Source organism: Chiloscyllium plagiosum, unplaced genomic scaffold (genome assembly GCF_037043375.1).
Source record: "Chiloscyllium plagiosum isolate Xiang-an unplaced genomic scaffold, Cpla_swu_hap1 HiC_scaffold_38, whole genome shotgun sequence".
NCBI classification, from domain to species: domain Eukaryota; kingdom Metazoa; phylum Chordata; class Chondrichthyes; order Orectolobiformes; family Hemiscylliidae; genus Chiloscyllium; species Chiloscyllium plagiosum.
Genome location: NW_028270176.1, coordinates 23751404 through 23762500, shown reverse-complemented (window position 1 = coordinate 23762500; position 11097 = coordinate 23751404). Strand labels below are relative to the sequence as shown.

The 11097-nt window shown below is 40.9% G+C and overlaps 1 pseudogene; it reads left to right on the top strand.

The window, feature by feature from the left end:
* LOC148139315 (uncharacterized) overlaps positions 1–5459 on the top strand; it is a 47301-nt pseudogene extending 41842 nt beyond the window's left edge.
* The last annotated feature ends 5638 nt before the right edge of the window (positions 5460–11097 follow it).

Sequence of the window (11097 nt, the reverse complement as noted above, 5' to 3'; positions counted from 1 at the left end):
TTGAAGAATTGTTCGTGGTCACCGTGGCCTGAGCTCCTTTGGTAGCCCTTAGACTCTCCTGAAAGACCTCCAGGTACTTAATTCGGACTTCATTCAAGCAGCTGGTTTCTCTTCAAAATATGTTGAGCCAATCAAATTAGGTATGTTACTGTCATTGATGTCTATATAATGGTGGATTTTTAAAGATTTAGTACACAGCATTTGACTGTCATTTATTGGAATCATTTAATTTGGCTGTCGTTACAGATCTCACTGGACTTTTTTGTTCCTATTCAGCTGTCCTTAGTTACAGAAGTTCTCTGAATATTTCCTGGAATATATTGGCAGTCATCAGGCCATGTTCAGATAATCTGTGTGCAGTTGATTAGCCTGTCAGTGGCAGAAATCCATAGATTCCATGGTTATGGGACGCCCCACACCGGGAAACAGAGGTGAGTACTGACCGCAGTTCCAGAGATCCAGACAGAGAGAACCCTGAATAAGACCGTAAGACCATAGGAGCAGAAATTAGTCCAGTCACCCCATTAAGTCTGGTCCACTATTCAATCCTAGCTGATAAGTTTCTCAAGCCCATTTTCCCACTTTCTCCCCATAACCTTTCATCTACTTGGCAATCAAGAACCTATCTATCTCAGTCTTAATTATATTCAATGACCTGTCTCCACAGCCTTCTGTGTCAATGAATTCCACAGATCCATCACTTTCAGGCTAAAGAAGTTTCTCCTGGTTTCCTTTCTAAAGGGTCTTCCCTTTACTCTAATGCTTTGCTCTCGGGTCCCTGTGTCCCCAACCAACAGAGACAGCTTCCCGACGTTCATTCCATCCAGGTTGTTAAGTATTCTGTAAGTTTCAATCAGTTCCCCCTCATCTTTCCAAACTCCATCGAGTATCGAACTTGAGTCCTCAAACATTCCTTATATGTTAATTCCTGAGATAATTCTGATGAACCTCCTATGAACCTGCTCGAGGGCCAATACATCCTTCATGAGCTATGGGGCCCAAAATTGCTCACAGTACTCTTAATGCGTTCTGATCAGAACCTTATGAAACCTCAGAAGTACACCCATGCGTTTATATTCTAGCCTTCTCGAAACAAATGACAAAATTGTGCTGGTCTTCCTAAATACCAACTCAGCCTTCAGGTTTACCTTAAGAGAATCCTGGACTCGGACTCCTAAGTCTGTTTGCACTCCATATTTCTGATTCTTTTCCCCATCTGGAAAATACTCCATGCCTTCATTCTTCCTATCAAAGTGCACGACTCACAATTTCCCACATTGTATTTCATCTGCCATTCAACCTATTCTCCTAACATGTCTAAATCTTTCTGCAGCCTCACTACCTCTTCAATACTACCGGCCCCAGTCGTTTTATCATATGCAAACTTAGCCAGAATGCCCTCCGTGCCTTCAAACACATAATTTATGTATAAAGTGAAATGTTGTGGTCCTAACACTGTCCCTTATGGAACGCCACTAGTCACTGGTTTCCATCCTGAGAAGGACCCATTTATTCCCATTTATCCACACTCTTGGCCTCTTGCCAGACAGCCGATCCTCCATCCATGCTTGCAATTTATCTCTAGTACCATGGGACCTTTTCTTACTTCGCAGCTTCCTTCGTAACACCGTGTCAAAGGCCTTTTGTAAGTGCAGATAGATAACATTCATTGGCTCCCGTTGGTCTAATCTGTGCATTCCCTCCTCAAAGAATTCTAGCAAATTTGTGAGGCATGACCTCCCCTTGATAAAACCATGGTGACTTTGCCCTATTTTACAATATACTAGTATTCAGAAATCTCATCCTTCAAAATGGACTCAAAAATTTTACCAACATTTGAGGTCAGGCTAATCGGACAATAATGTCTTTTGCCTTACCCCCTTCTTGAACAGAGGTGCGGAATTACATTAGCAATTTTCCAGTCCTCTAGGACCCTCCCTGACTCCAGTGATATCAAAAGATCACTACCAAAGGCTTCACTATCTTTTCATCTATCACTTTCGTGGAGAACTGTATTGAGGGGCCACCTGACAAAGAAACAATATTCATTTATAATAAAACAAGTCAGGAAGAAAGATGAAGGAGATTGTTTTATTTGGGCAAAGATAACCCATAGCAGGAATGTGCCCGATGTCTATTCTAACAATATTCTTGTTCTCAGTTTTTTTTTCACAAGTGTTTTATGGGGTATGGGTTCTGAAATGTTTGATTTGATCTTTTTGAAAAAGCTTTTAGGTTTAAAAAACAAACTACACAATGAAAGGTGAGTGACAAATTCTCCCAGCTCAGCTGTTCTCCAGTTTGGTTATGGTTTTATTAGTCTAGTGAAGCTGCTGGTCAAAGAAACAGCTACATAGAAGAAGGTGTTCCATATTGAATTTCTCTGCCATCTCGCTCTCCTCTAAGACCCTTTGTTTGAGCTTACCTTTTTTTTTGGCAAGGGCTGTTTATGGGAATTGTTGCACGAATTTGGAACAGCATCGTTAAGTTGTAATAATCTGTTGGGTTTTTGGAGATGTTGAGTTATTCTGTATTTGGTTATCTTCTAGATTAGATTACCTGCAGTGTGGAAACAGGCCTTTTGGCCTAGCAAGTTCACACCAACCCTCCTAAGAGTAAGCCATCCAAATCCATTAATGCTCCTAACACGTGGTCAATTTAGCATGGCCAATTCACCTGATCTGCACATCTTTAGACTTTAGGAGAAAGCCGGAGCACCCGGGAGAAACATGGGCAGGCACAGGGAGAATGTGCAAACTCCACACAGACAGTTTCCCAAGGCTGGAATTGAACCTGGGTGCCTGGTGCTGTGAGGCAGCAGTGCTAACCACTGAACCTCCGTGCTGCCATAAGTTTTGTTTGTGTTTCATTCGATAATCTTGCAGATAAATTCTGTTTTGCTTAAAACTAAGTGCTGGGACTAGCTGCATCACTCCAGGCATATCCAGGTTATACCTGCTTAAAACAACTTTCAAAGTTAAGGTCTGGGAAACTTACTTGAAATGTTTTGAAGGGGTCTGGACTGATCCATACTATATGCCTGTGATGTGGTCATTGCTTACTGGACGAAAATTTATTGAATATTCATGATTTCACTGCCTAAAGAGGGAGCAACTCCTTTTCTGAACCGTGGCTGCCCCTGGAGCTTAGTACACCCACTTGCAACTAGGTTAGGGAACAGTTACCAATAATGTGACCAAGTGCCTTTGCTTCAGCAGTGACCTGCTTCCAATTCTGAATGGTGCATAGATTGAGAGAACTTGCAATGGTGGTTGCTCCATGTATGTGCCACTCCTCTCCCTCACAATACAGGAAGTCATGGATTGGGAAGTAGTGTGCCAGCATTCATTCTTGTGCCAAACCGTTGGCTACAAGCCTCCATTGTGAAAAACAACCACCCACTACCACCCTCTGATTCCTACCTTCACGCCAATTTCGAATCCAATTGGCCAGCCTCTCCTGGATTCTAGCCTTGTTAACCAGTCTGCCATGCAGAACTTTGTGAAGCTCTTTACTGACGTCCACTTAGACAATGTGTCCCGCTCTGTTTTCACAAATCTGTTTGTTACTCCTTCAGAAAACTCGATCAAGTTAGTGAGACAAAATTTCCCACGCATAAAGCTATGTTGACTCTCCCTATTCAGTCTTTGTCTTTCCAAATAGCGATAAATCCTGTCCTTCCGAGTCCCTACAATAACTTGCCTACCACTGACGTCAGACTCACCTGTCTACATTTCCCTCGCGTTTCCTTCCCACCTTTCTGAAATAATGGCACAACATGAGCCAGCCTCCAGTCTTCTGGCTCTTCACTGGTGACTTTGACAATACAAATACCTCAGCAGGGGTCCAAGGAATCACTTCCTTAGATTCCCACTGGTTTGCTGCACAATTCCTAGTCTCTGACCGGTGCTGGTAGCTATCGTATTTATATAGCTAGTCCATTCACCTCCTGGTCAGTGGAGATCCGTTTGATTGATAACATTTTAAATTCAAACCCAGAGACTGCTTCTAGACCCATTTCAATGCGGAAACGGCGTTGCAACTTTCAAAACAGCTATTAGAAAGCTTAATTCAACGGTTGCAGGGTGCCTGCAAAGCTAAGAAATGGGATCTGCATTATGGAGTGAGACATTCTGGTTGGTGGAAATATACCGAGGTGTAATTAACTATTGACCACAGGAGATCATTGTCTTCACACTATGTGTATTTTCATCTCTAATTCACACACCGTGCAGATGAGGAGTTGGCACTGTCACCAGAAATACTGAAAGTTGCCTATGTACCAATGAGACAAACGGTATCTCAACTTGATGGAACTGGTTTTCTTGCTGCTGGTCAGGTAGGAAAGTGCAGATGATTCAAAACAGAATGGAGAGACGATATCAAACCTGGGCAATATATTAAATCAAAGATTGAGTTAGGGTCAAAAGCAAAGATGTTAATGCGGGAGATGACAAACAGACTGTGAAAGGAAGAAAATAAATTTAAGAGTCAACCAACACATAAGATTCAAATTTATAAATCAGCAAAGGGGTAAAGTTGAAGTGTCTATACCTGATTGAAGATAGTGGCTGAAACAAAGCAGATGATCTGAGAGCGTGAGGATAAATGAATCAGTATGACATGGCAGCCTTAACAGACATAGTTCGATGATAACAGGAACTGGGACATGAATCTCGAAGGGTTCAGGACAATTATGAATGACAGGAACAAGGAAAAGAGTGGGGTAAGTTAGTCGCCTTGTTTTCTAATGATGGCGTTAGAGCAATGGAGAGGAATAGCCTAGGTTCAGGAAGTGTAGGCGTAGGAACAGATATTGGAACATATGAGAAATGATAAAAGGCACAAAGATTACTGGCGGTATTCACCTACAACACCCTGAACTATAAGAACATGTTGACTGGACACAAATCAGGACATCTGAGAGTTTGTCCGAAATCTACAATGATTTTCTTAGGGAATTTCATATATAGGCTTCAAATGTCAGATGGGAAAAGATAGTCAGAATGAGACATTCATAAATATTTATAGGATCATGTTCTATAACCAATGAGAGAACAAGTTGCAGTCGACCTGATATTGTACACTTCTTAATTTGGGCTTGACAATAGCACCCTATTAGTGGTGATCATCGTTGTTGTTACACATAAATATTTAAATTGTCAGTGATAATTTGATTAACTTTTCCACTTAGTTAAATAGAATGCACCCCACAATCTAAACATTATATGTGGATGATTGCAAACATGACAATGTGAATCTGCTCCTTTTCTTTAGATGAACCCATAATAGTATTTGGTCTGAACTGCATAATTTTAAAGACTGAGGCTTGTACCTGCATCGTCAGAGCCAATCCCCCAGCAAACATCCCATGGAACATTAGTGGGAAAAAAACCACATGGGGAGCACTTCAGATGTTACACGCTATTCCTGGACAGAGAATAATAGCCTCCTTCTGAGCTATCTAACACTGACTCACCCAAATAGATCTGAAAAGAATGAAAAAGATGTTAGTGTCAGTTAGTGCAAGCTGAATTCAACAGCGACATCCTAATTTTATTTTTACATCATTCGTGGGATTTGGGCATTGTTAGCTGGCTATCATTATTCTGTCCGTGCCTAGTTACTCTTGAGGAGGTGGTGGTGAGTTGTCACCTTGAACCACTGAAGTCCATGCGCTGTACATACACTCTGAATCCCATTTGGGAGGGATTACTAGATCTTTGACTCAACATGAATGGTGATATGATGTCAAGTCAAGGAATTAAGATGTTGTAGGGAGATTTGCAGGAAGTGGTACGCCTATGCACCCAGTCTGCAGTCTTTGCCGATTGAAATGCTCGTGGTTTTTGAACATGTTATGGAATGTTGGTGGATTTCTGCACTGCATGTTGTAGTAGGTACACACTTGTGCTAATGAACATCAGTGGTGAATGGAGTGGATATTTGTAAATGTGATGCCAATTAAGCAAGATCGTTTTTCATCGATGGTGTCAAGCCTCTTGATTGTTCTTGGACATGCACTTATTCAGGAAAGTGGAGAGTATTCCACCATACTCCTGACTTGTTTCTTTTTGATGGTGGACCACTTTAGCAAGTCAGGAGGTGAGTTATTGGCTGCAGTATTCGAAACATCTTGACTGCCCATGCAGACTCTGTATTTATATGGCAAATATAACTGAACTTCTGGGGGTCAATGGTAACCCCCAGAATGTTGACAGTAGGCAAATCAATTATGGTAATGCCGTTGATTGTTAAAAGGCAATGGTTAGATGGTCTCTTATGGCAGAGGGTCATTTCCTGGCATATGTGTGGGCAATTATCCCCTGCCATCTGTCAGCTCAAACTTAGATTTTCAAGTCTTGGTGCATTTCAGCATTAATTGCTTCCGAAATGCTCTGAAATATAACTGCTGCAGACAGTTTACTTCATTACTCAGGCAACTGTGTCAATCATTGCAAATACCGCTTCTGCTGGGACTGATACAATTTTCTAAAGGTGCACTTTACTCAAAAATAAATGCATAACAAAATATTCCGCCTTAAAAATAAAACAAAATGCCATATAGCTCTCCTTGCTACATTGTCAATGCAGGTACAGCATTATATATACGCCATATATTTAGTGTCAGGCTTGCATTCCGTGTGGTTCTCAACCGTTTCCAGACACTTTGTGCATGATGGCTGTACACGTTGTGTAAGTATCCGTTTGACTCAACCATCCTAGCAGCTGTCAGCTTCGATTTTTCATTTCAGTGGAGTTTAAGCTCAACTGGAAAAGGAAACAAAGCAAATTGAGATTGACCGAATCCAAATCATTTTTTTAAAATTAGGATACCAATGATGTCATGGTGGAAACAACATTGAAATGCTAAACAGGCATGACCTATCTGATTACCAATAGAGAATCTGAGGCTTGAATGGCTCTTCCTTCTATAGTCTGTAACGTCTGCTGGCATCAGAAAATCATGTAAAGATAGTGATCTGTGTCGAGAAAGCTGGGAACGAAATCAAATGCTCCAGTAGCTACTGAAGTTGGTCTCAAACTCGACTGATCAACATGGATTTGAAATGATCCGGGGTAGTTCACATTAGTAACCTCAATAAGTACATTGTTATCAATGAATAGGGTGGCACAGTGTGTTCAGTGTTTAGCATTGCAGCCTGTCACTGCCAGGGACATGGGTTTGATTCCAACCTTGAGTTACTGTGCTGGGTTTGCACTTCTCCACGTATCTGAGTGGGTTTCCTTTTGGTGATCCAGTTTCTTTGCTGGAGATGTGCAGTTTAGATGTATTGGCACACTAACTACCCCTGTAATGTACGCCAGCTGGGTTAGCCTTGGGAAGTGCAAGGTATGGCAGAAGGTGGGGAGATGGAACTGGATGGGATGTTTTTCAGAGGTTTTGTGCAGATTTGATTGTCCAAATAGCTTTTTTCTGCACACTGGGGATCCTACACATTTATTTCATTATTTCTTATAGTTAATCAATGAAGAAAAGCTCTTCAACATAAACATTATAACTTTATGATTAAAAGGATGATTATTTGAACCATTTTGTTCAGTTCCTGTAGGAACAACCATAATAATGTCTTGTCCGAGCTGCATCAATTCCAAGAATGGCCTCGTTCTAACTGCAGAATCGGAGCTAATTCCTCCAGTCAACATGAGGGGGGGTGGGAATCACAGGAAACACTTCAGATATTATGGTCCATCCCAGAACATTGAATAATGGCCTGTTTTAGAGCTCCATGAGACTGACTTATCTCATTGGATTCAAAAAGCTCATCTCATACACGGCCGAGAATGTGTAGGGTGCTGGTGTCAGCAGGTACCAACTCCATTCAACAGGTATATCGCTGAATGTTCTGATATGCAGTATTTGGAAGCAGCTTATTCTGTCACAAAAGTCAACCATTTTAGAAATTCATAGTCTCTTTTCCACTATGCATGTCAAGCTAAAATTATCTATATATATATTTGAAACTATTATTATATTCAGTGTTGATATATTCCAGTCAACCGACTGAGAGATATTATTCGAACGTTCTGGTGCACCCGTGTACAGTCCTATCACAGTAAATGCTGAGCATAGAACATTAACAATAAGGAGCAGGCTGCGCCATTCAATATGATCACTGGTGATTATCTGAGTCCCTTGTTCCTGCTTTCTCCACATGTTCTCTGATCCATTTAACCAGAAGAAGTGCACTTATCTCCTTCATGAAAACATTCAAGGCTTTGGTCTCATCTGTTTTCTGTAGGTGCAATTTTAAGGCATGTATATTGCCTGGTTCAACGTCTTCTCTGAAGTTTGAATGCAATAATTGTTACTCTTATTAGTCGTGATCGGAATGAATTATTGTGAAGTGGAAGAACGCTCCTGTGAACATTAAAATGATTGTAGTCATTATGTTAACGGTTCTCTTTGATGTCAGAATGTCGTCTCAACATTACAGGCCATGGTTCCAGCTGACGTTCAGTTGATTTAATGAATTCGAGCTGGTGTCGGCCATTTTGTTTATCAACTCTCCTGTATGATTTAATCATAACGTGTTCGCTCAGGTTCTGGACTGAACTCCACTTTTCTGCCTGTCCACCCCATAGACCATGTCTCTCTTGTTGAACAGAAACTTAACAAACCTTTTAATTTATTCAATGGCCCAAGTGAACTGTTCACTGGGGAAGAGTGTTTCAAAGATTGCCTGTCCTTAGTGAGAGGGAGAAGTTACTCAGCTCCCTTAGACTTTCTAAAAATACCAGTTCTTCCCTTTACACCTGAGAATTATATCTAACTCCTGCTTGAAAATATCGAATGTTTAGGCCTCAAGCACTTTTCTGACAGAAGCTCCACAGGCTTACCACTCTCGAATTGAAGTCATGTCTCCTCATTTCAGTCCGAAATAACCTACCCATACTCTTAAATGATGAGCAGCACTACCCTCCCCCTAGTTCTGGACTGTCTGGTCATCAGGAACAACCTTCCTGCATTTGCTCTGTAACACTGTTAGAATTTTTATTGGTTTCTATGAGATCACACTCTCCTACCCACGTCCAACATCACAATCTTCTAAAGTCCAGTGACTAAACTCCTAGCCAATCCACTCTCAGTTTATCCATCAGCACTTATTCTGTCCACCCCTCATTGAATGTAACCACTTGAACTCAAGGGAACGACCCCTACTGGTGTATTTCAGAGGTAAGACCAAATAAACAGGTCACTGTGGGACTGAAATCACATATTAGAAAGATGAACTTACGACTGTAGGTTTCATTTCCCTGACCTTTCTCCATCAATCTATGCCGGTTGTCACGCTTAGCATAACCGAAATATATTTCAAACGCAAATATGATATTAACATTTGAATTCCACCAATAGCCTAACTGGGATTTCAATGCAATTTTCCTAAGCATTATCTCCAATCTTAGGATTTCTCAAGCATCTTCCCTTGTAAAACAGAGTAACTTTAACCATGCCCTTTCATGTTAGTTTATAGGAAGGTTGATTTTCATTCAGATAAACGTTATGTCACGACCAAGTCGTAATCTCAGAGTTCTTTCTTTTCTGAATAATCCCAGGAAGCTTTCCCTGGATAATTGCCATGTTTGTTGGAACAGTTTTGGCCATTATCAATTTTATTATGACTGCAGTGAAAGTGCAGGGGCGCATGTTTATTGTCCAGTATGTATAAACTCATGTATCAGAGGCTACCCAGTAAGAGTGATAGGATCAAGTGATTGCATACGTGGAACTGTCAGATAAACTGATTTAATCTGAGATTTTTTGAGGCAACCGCATTGAGAATTAAGAAAGGGGCAATTTAATGGATGAGATGTTATTTCCCAATATTCCTCATCAACATATCGTTACGTCACTCTGGAGCAGACAGGACTTGTGCCCCAGACTTCCGCCCCAAAGGTAAAGACACTACCATATCAGTCATAGGATCTCCACAAACAAGGGATTTCCCAATTTGCAGATGCATAAGTTACAAGTTAAATCAACCTGTTCAAGTGCATTGTCCTCTACTCTTGGCACAGGTGGAACTTGAAGCAAGAATCCAAATATCCAGAGGAAGACACACAGCAACGCAGGATGACACATGGCTCAGTAGTTAGTACTATTGCCTAATAGCACCAGGGATCAGGGTTGAGTTCCACCCTTGGGTGGCAGCCCGTTTGGAGTTTGCATGTTCTTCTCATGTCTGTGTGATTTTCTGCCAGATGGACTGGTGTTGTTCCACCATCCAATGTTATGCAAGTTAGTTTGATTGACCGTAGCAAATTGCTCATAGTGTTCAGGGAAGTATAGGAGAGGTGTATTAGGCAAAGGAAGTGCAGGATGACCAGGAAAGGGAGGAGGAAATGTGTGGGTGGGATGCTGTTGGACAGTCTGCGTGGACATGTTGGGTGAAATCACCTGTTTGCACACTGTGGGGATTCTATTCTATTCTATTCATCATAGACAGAGGAGAGTGAGAGAATGGGACAGACAGAGAGAGCGCAAGAAAGTCAGGTAAGTCATTTGACACTAAGAATATTCGAGCTCTTTTGTGTGAATAATCAAGCGAAAAGCTAACAAACTACCAAAACTAGGAAGTGAAAGAAACAGCTAAGTCACAGCTATAGATGTGACACAGAATTAAACTTTTTTCTCCGGCATTTGAGGACAGTAAAGTAATAGCATTCTGAAACACTGGAGTATATTTTTCCACTCGCTTTCAAAACATTCAAGTTGTATGCAAAGAGCACAAATAATATCTCATTATTTTCTTTTCCTTTAATCATAGCCTTCTTCATTGCTAAAACCAAACATGCAGAATTGCACACTTACACTTCACTGAAAGATTACCATGTTAAATGAGAAATGAAATTAAGATGAACTGGCAGTTGTTATGACAAGGCAGGGAACCCTTCTGGTAATTAAACCGAACACCCAGAAAAGCTCACCTCGCCTTGTAATCTCTTAAAATATGAGTGACAGAGAACTCCAAAATCTCACTTTTTATAAGAAAATGATATCAATTTATTCTTTAACTTTAAAATTCAACATTAAACAACAACTATTCATAACTCTAAACCACATTCTCTTAAGTG